This window comes from Salvelinus fontinalis, chromosome 18, assembly GCF_029448725.1.
Source record: "Salvelinus fontinalis isolate EN_2023a chromosome 18, ASM2944872v1, whole genome shotgun sequence".
NCBI lineage: Eukaryota > Metazoa > Chordata > Actinopteri > Salmoniformes > Salmonidae > Salvelinus > Salvelinus fontinalis.
In genome coordinates this window covers 10,218,086-10,231,004 of record NC_074682.1, presented here as the reverse complement: position 1 = coordinate 10,231,004, position 12,919 = coordinate 10,218,086, and the positions used below count along the sequence as shown (strand labels likewise).

The window sequence follows — 12,919 nt, the reverse complement described above, 5'->3', positions numbered from 1 at the left end:
AAAGCTATGACATAATTTTCTGGAATTTTCCAAGCTGTTTAAAGGCACAGTCAACTTAGTGTATGTAAACTTCTGACCCACTGGAATTGTGATACAGTGAAATAATCTGTCTGTAAACAATTTTTGTAAAAATGACTTGTGTCATGCACAAAGTAGATGTCCTAACTGAGTTGCCAAAACTATAGTTTGTTAACAATACATTTGTGGAGTGGTTGAAAAATGAGTTTTATTGACTCCAACCTAAGTGTATGTAATCTTCCGAAGCCAAAGTACACTTTTTGGAAAAAATGTGCTCGTAGACATCGCTGCGGGTAGTAGGGGTACTGGGAGAGCTGGAGCACCCCCTGAAAAATCGGAATAATAATAATTTAAAATATATATATTGCGCTGGGCCTTTACTATTATTAGCGGACAGATATAGACATCTGTAGCGTGGGCAAAAACATTTTTTAAGCATCTCCACTTTAGCAAGAAAGTGTTTAATGCTTTTTGACCTGTCCCCAAATTAATATAATTCTTTTAGAGTTTGTTTTGATATTTTAACCTATGTGTCGTGATTGCGTTTGGTGTGGGGGGGACAAAATCAATTTGCGCACGCGACCAGTTTGGGTACGGTGTAAGAGTAGCAAAATGTGTGGGGTTTTTCTTTTGGGAGGGGGAGGGGGGGTACTATGTGTATAACTTTTTTTTATTGCTAAATTCTACTGCACTGTTGGAGCTAGAAACACACGCATTTTGTTGCACCTATGATAACATCTGCAAATCTGTGTACGCAACCAATAAACTTTGATTTTCTACGTTTGTTTTCCTGATCCCTTAACCACAGGGGTCTAAAAGGGAACCTAGGGCTCCCTCCCATGGGTTAAATATGCTTGAAGCAAAGCACAAATAACACAGGATCATATCCTTCACACAGTCATACCACATTCAGGCCCCCCTGGGTTGCATAAAGGTTAGGTAAGGTGAGTAGTACGACTTCAATGGTGCAGTCATTTTCTAATCGGATTGATAAAGCCTTTCCCATTAGCAGCCATCCCACTAAGTGCTTGTCAACAACATGTCTGGCTGTTTTCCTTGCAGCTCTGTTTGACTTGGACTGACTCACAGGTCTGTTTGAAGGGACTTGGCAGTCCGAGAATGAACCTTCATTCGTATAGGGATGGAACCTAGCTGGGAAAACTAAACTTAATCTCTCCTAAATACACCATTGCATGAACTCACCTCCCCTAAAATACCCTCTCTTGGGCTAGAAACTCATTGCTTCTCATTGTAGTTCCATAGTTGCTATGGCACACTAGTAGCAGCCTGAGCACAGAGCTCCCATAAATGTGTACATATGTTGTTATTTTTGTAGGCGTTCTAAATAGTTTATTTTTTAATCAGCTCTTTTGTTTTTGATAACATTGATTTTATATTGCATATATCTGGTGTTTTTGAGCCACGGATTTGCAGATTGACTGACAGGTTAACACTTTTTGGCTTAGCTAGCTAGCTAGCTGGCTAATGTTTTTGTTTAAAAGTACACCTGGACATAGAACCAGCTTTTGTTTCACCTAGCTGCGAATTCCTGATCTTCTGATAACATCATTTGAGGAGTCACCTGAAGTGTAATAGGAATGGCAGATGGAGGAATACAGCAATGCTAAGACGGAGGGCTCGTAGTTAGGACACCTGGCTACAATTCTGAACTTTGTGTGGTGAGCTTTCTGGCACCCAGAGCTGCTGAGGCGTCACCCAAGTGGTGATACACAGAGTGGAAGAGAAGCTCTCCAGTGGCTATAAGAGTCATATACTGTATGTAGACACTGGTTTGGTGCTGGAGAAGATGAATATGAGGTTAAAATGTGGTGCAATTTCCCTTTAAACACTTGGTATGTGGTAATAACTGATAAAGTCCTTTCCAATACGGAAGGAGAAACCAGGCACAAATATTTATTTTAGAAGTCTATAATTTATGAATATTCCTGAAACAGGAACAAGTCAAACTTTACCAAATGATAACCACTGCCTGGAGGGCAGATAAATCCAGTTCTCCACTCTGTCACGCATGTATGAATCCTGGACCTCTGCCAGTGTCACCATGGGGAGGAGTGACTTAGCCTCACACCCTTCATTACATCATTACCCCAGCCAATGTGCCAATGATCCACAGTATAACTTCCTGCCTAAGTGACGTGTACTTTTTCCTAATCAGTGATCACGGATTAGTCTCTCTAGGCAGACGGGTTGCCACCCACAATGTCTGGGATTTCATTATGGGATATTGTGTGTAGATTGACGAGGGGAAAAAACTATTTCATAATAAGGCTGTAATATAACAAAATGTGGAAAAAAGTTGTCTAAATACTTTCTGAATGCACTGTATGTAGAACCATTCTTGCCTTCCAAAGAATCCTTATTGTCTTCCAAAGAATCATCAAAGAACCCTTTCTTCCCAAAATGGTTCTTAGGATGTTAAAAGTTTTAGGGAGAACCCTTTAACTTACAAATAACCCTTTTCCAAGAAAGGTTATTCTGATCAAAACTGTTCTTGGTCACTCTGCAAAGAACCCTTTTGGAACCCTTTTCTCTAACATGCTGACCACACCGCTCGTGTCACGAGCGCAAGTTTTGCAAAATAAATGTAAACATACATGTTATTCAATTATTGCACCCACACTGCTCGCGCGCGCCAACGAGCATCTGCGTTGCCAAGCGCTAAAATAGAAGTCAATTCTATTTGTGACGCTGAACGCGGTGCAAGTCCTGCCTCACCCATCTCCTCATTGGTTTATAGAAGCTATTACCCACGTGCCATTTCCTCATTGGTTATACCCACCTGGGTGATTGAAAGATGAACTGAGTTCGGTCGGTCGTCGTGGTAACTATGAAAGTTACCATATAAAGTACAAATTACAAAAAGCTTGGAAGGAGGAGAGATGACTAGAAACGATTCGGTTGGCCGTTTTATGTGTGGATTAATTGTCGGAGTAGAGGACCTTGTGCATTTCAGATAAAATAACAACTCAACGTTTATATCCCAGGTGTCACGGCTGTCTATCTCTTCCTCCTCATCTGACGAGGAGAGGCGAGAAGGATCGGAGGACCAATACGCAGAGTGGTAAATTTCCATGTTTTAATATAATCCACGAAAACAAGACACAATACAAAAGAACTAACCGAAACAGTCCCGTGTGGCGACAAACACTGACACGGAAGACAAACACCCCACAAACCAACAGTGAAAACAGGCAACCTAAATATGGCTCCCAATCAGAGACAATGCAAAACACCTGCCTCTGAGAACCATATCAGGCTAAATGAACAAACCTAAACATAGAAACAAATAACATAGACTGCCCACCCCAACTCACGCCCTGACCATACTAAATAAAGACAAAACAAAGGAAATAAAGGTCAGAGCGTGACACCAGGACAAATTAGCTAGCAACAGCAAGCTAACTAAATAGGACAAATTAGCTAACAACTGCAAGCTAGCTAGGTAAATTGCCATAAATGTTTAATGGTTTTCGACCTGTCCCCAAATTAATATAATTGGTTAAGAGTTTGTTTTGATATTTTAACCTGCGTGTCGTGATTGCGTTTGTTGTGGGGGGACAAAATCAATTTGCGCACGCAACCAGTTTGGGTATGGTGTAAGAGTGTACTGTCTGTAGCAAAATGTGTGTTTTATTATTTATTTATTTTTATTGTGGGGGGGGGTTATTTTTGTGTATAACTTTTTTTCTTGCTAATTACTACTGCACTGTTGGAGCTAGAAACACAAGCATTTTGTTGCACCTGTGATAACATCTGCAAATCTGTGTATGCAACCAAAAAATTAGATTTTCTAAGTTCCTTCCCAGTCAGGTACGTCCTGTACCTGCTCATCGCACTCTCCTTGGAGTGTGTGTCCCCAGTCCAGTACGTCCCTGCTCATCGCACTCTCCTTGGAGTGCGTGTCCCCAGTCCAGTACGTCCCTGCTCCTCGCACTCGCCCTGAGGTGCGTGTCACCAGCCCGGTGCCACCTGTACCGGCCCCACGCATCAGGCCTCCAATGCGCCTCCACAGTTCAGTACGGCCTGTGCCTCCTCCCCGCACTCGCCCTGAGGTGCGTGTCACCAGCCTTGTGCCACCTGTACCGGCCCCACGCATCAGGCCTCCAGTGCGCCTCCACAGTCCAGTATGTCCTATGCCTCCTCCCCGCACTCGCCCTGAGGTGTGTGTCACCAGCCCGGTGCCACCTGTACCGGCCCCACGCATCAGGCCTCCAGTGCGCCTCCCCAGTCCAGAGCTTCCGGTGACAGTCCCCAGTCCAGATCTTCCGGCGACAGTTCCCAGTCGAGAGCTTCCGGCGACAGTTCCCAGTCCAGAGCTTCCGGCAACAGTTCCCAGTCCAGAGCTTCCGGCAACAGTTCCCAGTCCAGAGCTTCCTGCGACAGTTCCCAGTCCAGAGCTTCCGGCGACGTTTCACGGTCCGGAACCTCCAACGACGGTCCACGGTCCGGAACCTCCAGAGACGGTCCACGGTACGGAACCTCCTGAGACGGTCCACGGTCCGTAACCTCCTGAGACGGTCCACGGTCCGTAACCTCCTGAGACGGTCCACGGTCCGTAACCTCCTGAGACGGTCCACGGTCCGGAACCTCCTGAGACGGTCCACGGTTCGTAAACCTCCTGAGACGGTCCATGTTCCGGAGCCTCCTGAGACGGTCCACGATCCGGAACCACCAGCGACGGTCGATGGTCCAGAGCCTCTAGCGGGGTTTCCAGTCCAGAGCCTCCTGTGAGGGTTCCCAGTCCAGAGTCCCCGGCGACGATCTACAGTCCAGGTTCCACCGGCGAGGATCCCCGCACCAGAGCCGCCATGGAAGATGACGTATCTGCGAGCGGAGTGGGTACTTTGCCCCGCACCGGAGCCGCCCCCGACGGTAGATGCCCACCCGGACCCTCCCCTATTGAGTCAGGTTTTGCGGTCAGAGTCCGCACCGTTGGGGGGGGGGGGGGGGGGGGTACTGTCACACCATGACCATAGAGAGCTTTTTATTCTCTACTACGGTTATGTCGTCTGCAAACTTCATGTTTGAGTTGTAGGCGTGCATGGCCACGCAGTCATGAGTAAACAGGGAGTACAGGAGGGGGCTGAGCATGCCCCCCTGTGGGGCCCCAGTGTTGAGGATCAGCGAAGTGGAAATGCTGTTTCCTACCTTCACCACCTGGGGGCGGCCCGTCAGGAACTCCAGGAACCAATTGCACAGGGCGGGGTTGAGACCCAGGGCCTCAAGCTTAATGATGAGCTTGGATGGTACACATAATGTCACATCAGCATCCAGCTCTGCAGGATCAGGTACTGTATAGGCTATTAGCTAAAGTAAGGTGCATTCTTGACACCCATCCCTAGAGGTTCCCTTACATGACGTAATGACCACAATCTGTTTACTTTCTAGACGATACTGAAAACAAAATGCACGGCGAACTGGGAGCTATGAACTGGGTATGTAGTCTATTGTGTGTAATGCTGACGGCTTGATGTATGGAAAGATATAATAGCTGTGATGACTTAGTAGTTATAGATATCACTGAAAACCCCTTTAGTAATAGTGACTTTTGTTTGCATGGTGGTATTGTGAAAGTGGGGTGTAATTGTTCTTGATCACCCAATGAGGCACTACTAATATTAATTCTTCCTTTTTCTTCAAGGAAGCAGATGTTCTTCTAAGGGACACTCTAGAGGTAGCAAGGTGGTGCGAACGCCAAACATTTAAAGGAACCGTTATCCTCCCTAGTGTAATTGGGATGGACGGGGAAGAGCGCATTACAACCCTTAAAGAACAACGGTTGTATGATGGCCTGGATGAAGAACCATTCATGTTACAGAGAGATTATGAGATGTTCTATGTGGAGGCAGTTGACAACAATACAATTATTGTCTTTGCCTCTTTTGATTGAAGCCATTTTTTGAGGAGTGGTCAAACCTTGTTTTTGTCTGCTGTGTTAATTGTTTCAATTGTTAATTGTCTTATGTTGTTTAGTAAAGATGACGTAGAAGTCACTCGAGTTGCTGATCTCTTTTCTGGAGCTGGTATAACTTAATGTACAAAAGCACATGCAGCGTGTCAGTATGTCTATATAGTATAGTCTGTCTCCATTCTCATGAGGAAAGTAAATAGCATTATAACTCAGGATAGGTAGTAACTCTATATATATGCTCAATTAAATAATATAATTAAGTTATAACATTTATCAACACAATTTTAACAGTATATGACATACAGTTGAAGTCGAAAGATTACAGGCACCTTAGCCAAATACATTTAAACTCAGTGTTTTATAATTCCTGACATTTAATCCTCGTAAAAATTCCCTGTCTTAGGTCAGTTAGGATCACCACTCTATTATAAGAATGTGAAATGTCAGAATAATAGTAGAGAGAATTATTTATTTCAGCTTTGATTTCTTTCATCACATTCCCAGTGGGTTAAGTGTTTACATACACTCAATTAGTATTTAGTAGAATTGCCTTTAACTTGTTTAACTTTGGTCAAACTTTTCGGGTAGCCTTCCACAAGCTTCCCACAATAAATTGGGTGAATTTTGTCAAATTCCTCCTGACAGAGCTGGTGTAACTGAGTCAGGTTTGTAGGCCTCCTTGCTCGCACACGCTTTTTCACTTCTGCAAACAAATTTTCTATTGGATTGAGGTCAGGGCTTTGTGATGGCCACTCCAATACCTTGACTTTGTTGTCCTTAAGCCATTTTTCAACAAATTTGGAAGTATGTTTAGGGTCATTGTCCATTTGGAAGACCCATTTGTGACCAAGCTTTTACTTCCTGACTGATGTCTTGAGACGTTGCTTCAATATATCCACATCATTTTCCGTTCTCATGAAGCCATCTATTTTGTGAAGTGCACCAGTCCCTCCTGCAGCAACGCACCCCCACAACATGATGCTGCCAACCCTGTGCTTCTCGGTTGGGATGGTGTTCTTCGGCTTGAAAGACGCCCCCTTTTTCCTCCAAACATAACGATGGTTGTTATGGCCAAACAGTTCTATTTTCGTTTCGTCAGACCAGAGGACATCTCTCCAAAAAGTACGATCTTTGTCCCCATGTGCAGTTGCAAACCGTTTTGGCTTTTTTAATGGTGGTTTTGGAGCAGTGGCTTCTTCCTTGCTGAGCGGCCTTTCAGGTTATGTCAATATAGAACTCATTTTGCTGTGGATATAGATATGTTTGTACCTGTTTCCTCCAGCATCTTCACAAGGTCCTTTGCTGTTGTTCTCGGATTGATTTGCACTTTTCACACCAAAGTACGTTCATCTCTAGGAGACAGAATGCGTCTCCTTCCTGAGCGGTATGATGGCTGCGTGGTCCCATGGTGTTTATACTTGCGCACTATTGTTTGTACAGATGAACGTGGTACCCTCAGGCGTTTGGAAATTTCTCCCAAGGATGAACCAGACTTGTGGAGGTCTACAATTCTTTTTCTGAGGTCTTGGCTGATTTCTTTTGATTTTCCCATGATGTCAAGCAAAGAGGCACTGAGTTTGAAGGTCTTGAAATACATCCACAGGTACACCTCCAATTAACTCAAATTATGTCAATTAACCTATCAGAAGCTTCTAAAGCCATGACATAATTTTCTGACATTTTTCAAGCTGTTTAAAGACAGAGTGAACTTGGTGTATGTAAACTTTTGACCCACTGGAATTGTGATACAGTGAATTATAAGTGAAATAATCTGTCTGTAAACAATTTATGGAAAAAATACTTGTGTCATGATCAAAGTAGATATCCTTACCGACTTGGCAAAACTATAGTTTGTTAACAATAAATTTGTGGAGTGGTTGAAAAACAAGTTTTAATGACTCCAACCGAAGCGTATTTAAACTTCGGACTAAAACTGTACATAACAAGAATGTTGTTCACTGCAACATCAGTAGCTTGTCTCAAATACAGCATGAAGCAAAAAGTGTTACAACACGAGCTGGTACCATTTAATATAATATTTCTTACGAAATTCAAAATTTCAAAAATGAAATATGTTTGTATTCCACGTGTGCCTTGCACAAATGTGTGTGTTCGCATTCAGTGTGTGACTCAAACTTCAGATGGACAAAAAAAAGTACAGGTGGTCGGGGTCAAACTCCACCCACATTGAGCCCTGCCCCACACTGCAAACTACAGTCAGGGGTACATGCAAGGATGAACAGTGGATGTCCGGTTGGTGTACAGTCCCCCTCAGTCCCCCTCTGGTGGTTGACCCGGGTAGGATTTCTGCAAATGGAGCAGGCCGCCACAAGGGTGGGCAGTAGATGTCTGGATTAGGATCGCTGTTCCGGACCCGTCATCTGGTCGTCCAGCCTGGTGGATCTGGGCAGTAACATAGGCAGATGTTAACAACGCACACACACTCATGAAACACATAATTACATTTCTCGCCCAAATGAGCGGTGTTGTGGCACTGGTTGCAGGGGGAACTTGTTTATGGCTCTATCACTTCTTAAGTGTCAAAGGAAATTAAAAGGAATGAAAGCATAGACAAAAGATATACAAAATATAGTTATCACACCTTCATCTAATTGGATTGTATTCTATATACGTCCAATGTCTTGGCAAAATGACCCTATCATGGCATTGTCTAATGTCATATCTAGGGCTTTCCTAATTTGCGATGTGTTGCTAGGGCACTATCCTAAGTCGATAACTACATGAGAAGTCCACAGCTATAAGACACCAGCTTCGGCAGTCTACAGGGATGACCTATGGACCTCTCTGGAGAAACTGGTGAGTACTGTAGCTGTAGAGTAAAAAGGCCTACGAATATCTTTTCAACTTTACTAAGGCTGGTATTTTGTTCGGACCATTAAGTGATCTGAGCATAAATTCTTAAATGTTCTGTTTACGTGTGCTTTGTGCTTACACAGGCACACATACCAAAGGAAAGAAACCAATTATCCGGGTAGGCTGCATCCTAAAATGGCACTGGAGCAGAAGGCAGATGTTTTACGTGCCCCCAACGATTGTGTTTTTTGTTTGTTTATCTGCGTTGTTTGTAACTTATTTCTTTACTATTTTTTACATAATGTTGCCGCTACCATCTCTTATAACCCGAAAATAACTTCTGGACATCAGAACCACTGCTTTTAACCAGGGCAAGGTGACCGGAAGCATGATCGAATACAAACAGTGCAGCTATTCTCTCCGCAAGGCAATCAAACAGGCTAAGTCCCAGTACAGAGACAAAATCGAGTCGCAATTCAACAGCTCAGACACAAGAGGTATGTGGCAGGGTCTACAGTCAATCACGGATTACAAAAAGAAAACCAGCCCCGTCGCGGACCAGGATGTCTTGCTCCCAGACTTTGAGGACAATACAGTGCCACTGTCACGGCCCCCTACCAAAACCTGCGGGCTCTCCTTCACTGCAGCCGAGGTGAGTAAAACATTTAAACGTGTTAACCCTCGCAAGGCTGCAGGCCCAGACGGCATTCCAAGCCGCGTCCTCAGAGCATGCGCAGACCAGCTGGCTGGTGTGTTTACGGACATATTCAATCAATCCTTATCCCAGTCTGCTGTTCCCACATGCTTCAAGAGGGCCACCATTGTTCCTGTTCCCAAGAAAGCTAAGGTAACTGAGCTAAACAACTACCGCCCCGTAGCACTCACTTCCGTCATCATGAAGTGCTTTGAGAGACTAGTCAAGGACCATATCACCTCCACCCTACCGGACACCCTAGACCCACTCCAATTTGCTTACCGACCCAATAGGTCCACAGACGACGCAATCGCAACCACACTGCACACTGCCCTAACCCATCTGGACAAGAGGAATACCCATGTGAGAATGCTGTTCATCGATTACAGCTCAGCATTTAACACCATAGTACCCTCCAAACTCGTCATCAAGCTCGAGACCCTGGGTCTCGACCCCGCCCTGTGCAACTGGGTCCTGGACTTCCTGACGGGCCGCCCCCAGGTGGTGAGGGTAGGTAACAACATCTCCACCCCGCTGATCCTCAACACTGGGGCCCCACAAGGGTGCGTTCTGAGCGCCTCTTCAACCTCAGGAGGCTGAAGAAATTCGGCTTGTCACCAAAAGCACTCACAAACTTCTACAGATGCACAATCGAGAGCATCCTGTCGGGCTGTATCACCGCCTGGTACGGCAACTGCTCCGCCCACAACCGTAAGGCTCTCCAGAGGGTAGTGAGGTCTGCAGAACGCATCACCGGGGGCAAACTACCTGCCCTCCAGGACACCTACACCACCCGATGTCACAGGAAGGCCATAAAGATCATCAAGGACAACAACCACCCAAGCCACTGCCTGTTCACCCCGCTATCATCCAGAAGGCGAGGTCAGTTCAGGTGCATCAAAGCAGGGACCGAGAGACTGAAAAACAGCTTCTATCTCAAGGCCATCAGACTGTTAAACAGCCACCACTAACATTTAGCGGCCGCTGCCAACATACTGACTCAACTCCAGCCACTTTAAAAATGGGAATTGATGGAAATTATGTAAAAATGTACCACTAGCCACTTTAAACAATTAATATAATGTTTACATACCCTACATTACCCATCTCATATGTATATACTGTACTCTATATCATCTACTGCATCTTGCCATCTTTATGTAATACATGTACCACTAGCCACTTTAAACTATGCCACTTTATGTTTGCATACCCTACAGTACTCATCTCATATGTATATACCGTACTCCATACCATCTACTGCATCTTGCCTATGCCGTTCTGTACCACCACTCATTCATATATCTTTATGTACATATTCTTTATCCCTTTACACTTGTGTGTGTATAAGGTAGTAGTTGTGGAATTGTTAGGTTAGATTGCTTGTTGGTTATTACTGCATTGTCGGAACTAGAAGCACAAGCATTTCGCTACACTCGCATTAACATCTGCTAACCATGTGTATATGACTAATAAAATTTGATTTGATTTGATTTGACATCAGGACTGCGAATACTCACCACGGACTAGCAGAATCCTTTTTCTTCTTTAACGACTCTGACGAGCCAGAGGCAGAGGATATACGGCTCGCTCGGGAACAGGCTCCGACCCCAGTGATCTGCGTGAAGGGCTGGAGGCCGGAGGGTGGGCTGCCTTCTGAGGAATAGGCAGCGATCGAATAAACCCCCACTCCCTTCTGCTCGCAAACATGCAATCTCTGGACAATAAAAAGGACGAGTTATTGGGAAGATTTAACTACCAATGGGACATTAAAAAACTGTAACGTCTTATGCTTCACGGAGTCGTGGCTGAACGACGACAATATCAACATACAGCTGGCTGGTTATACGATGTACTGACAGGATAGAACAGCGGCATCTGGTAAGACAAGGGGCGGCGGTCAATGTATTTTTGTAAACAACAGCTGGTGCACGATATCTAAGGAAGTCTTGAGCCATTGTTTGCCTGAGGTAGAGTTTCTCATGATAAGCTGCAGACCACATTACCTACCGAGAGAGTTCTCATCTATATTCTTTGTAGCTGTTTACATACCACCACAGTCAGAGGCTGGCACCAAGATAGCATTGAATGAGCTGTATTCCACCATAAGCAAACAAGATAAAGCTCTTCCAGAGGCGGTGCTCCTAGTAGCCGGGGACTTTAATGCAGGGAAACTTAAATCAGTTTTACCTCATTTCTATCAACATGTTAAATGTGCAGCCAGAGGGAAAAGAACTCTGGACCACCTATACTCCAAACAGAGATGCATACAAAGCTCTCCCTCACCTTCCGTTTGGCCAATCTGACCATAATTATATCCTCCTGATTCCTGCTTACAAGCAAAAATTAAACCATGAAGCACCAGTGACTAAAAAAGTGGTCAAATGAAGCAGATGCTAAGCTACAGGACTGTTTTGCTAGCACAGACTGGAATATATTTCGGGATTCCTCCAATTCCTCCAATGGCATTACACCACATCTGTCATTGGCTTCATCAATAAGTGCATCGATGACGTTGTCCCCACAGTGACCGTACGTACATACCCCAACCAGAACCCATGGATTACAGGCAGCATCCACACTGAGCTAAAGGCTAGAGCTGCCGCTTTCAAGGAGCGGGACTCTAACCCGAAAGCTTATAAGAAATCCCGCTATGCCCACTAAACTACTTCTATGCTCGCTTCGAGGCAAATAACACTGAAACATGCATGAGAGCACCAGCTGTACTGGAAGACTGTGCAATCACGCTCTACGCAGCCGATGTGAGTAAGACCTTTAGACAAGTCAACATTCACAAGGCCAGATGGATTACCAGGACCTGTACTGCAAGCATGCTCTGACCAACTAGCGAGTGTCTTCACTGACATTTTCAATCTCTCCCTGTCCGAGTCTGTAATACAGAGGGTAGTGCAAACAGCCCAGTACATCACTGGGGCCAAGCTTCCTGCCACCCAGGACCTCTATACCAGGCGGTGTCAGAGGAAGGCCCTGAAAATTGTCAAAGACTCCAGCCACCTTAGTCATAGACTGTTCTCTCTGCTACCACACGGCAAGCGGTACCAGAGCGCCAAGTCCAGGTCCAAGAAGCTTCTAAACAGCTTCTACCCACAAGCCATAAGACTCCTGAACATCTAGTTAAATGGCTACCCAGACAATTCACATTGTCCCCCCCCCCCCCCCCCCCCACACACCACTGCCACTCTCTGTTGTCATCTATGCATACCGTAGTTACTTTAATGAACTCTCCCTACACTTACATACTACCTCAACTAACCGGTGCTCCCGCATATTTACTCTGTACCGACACCCCGCTGTATACAGTGGGGAGAACAAGTATTTGATACACTGACGATTTTGCAGGTTTTCCTACCTACAAAGCATGTAGAGGTCTGTCATTTTTATCATAGGTACACTTTTATCATAGGTACACTTCAACTGTGAGAGACAAAAATCCAGAAAAT

At 45.0% G+C, this 12,919-nt stretch overlaps 1 long non-coding RNA gene across 1 annotated transcript; it reads left to right on the top strand.

Moving 5' to 3' along the window:
* The first annotated feature begins 5,270 nt into the window (after window positions 1-5,270).
* Window positions 5,271-5,714, top strand: LOC129815948 (uncharacterized). The gene is made up of 3 exons (XR_008753498.1): window positions 5,271-5,327; window positions 5,428-5,474; window positions 5,681-5,714. It is a non-coding gene; the product is annotated as an uncharacterized LOC129815948 (long non-coding RNA).
* Window positions 5,715-12,919: the final 7,205 nt, after the last annotated feature.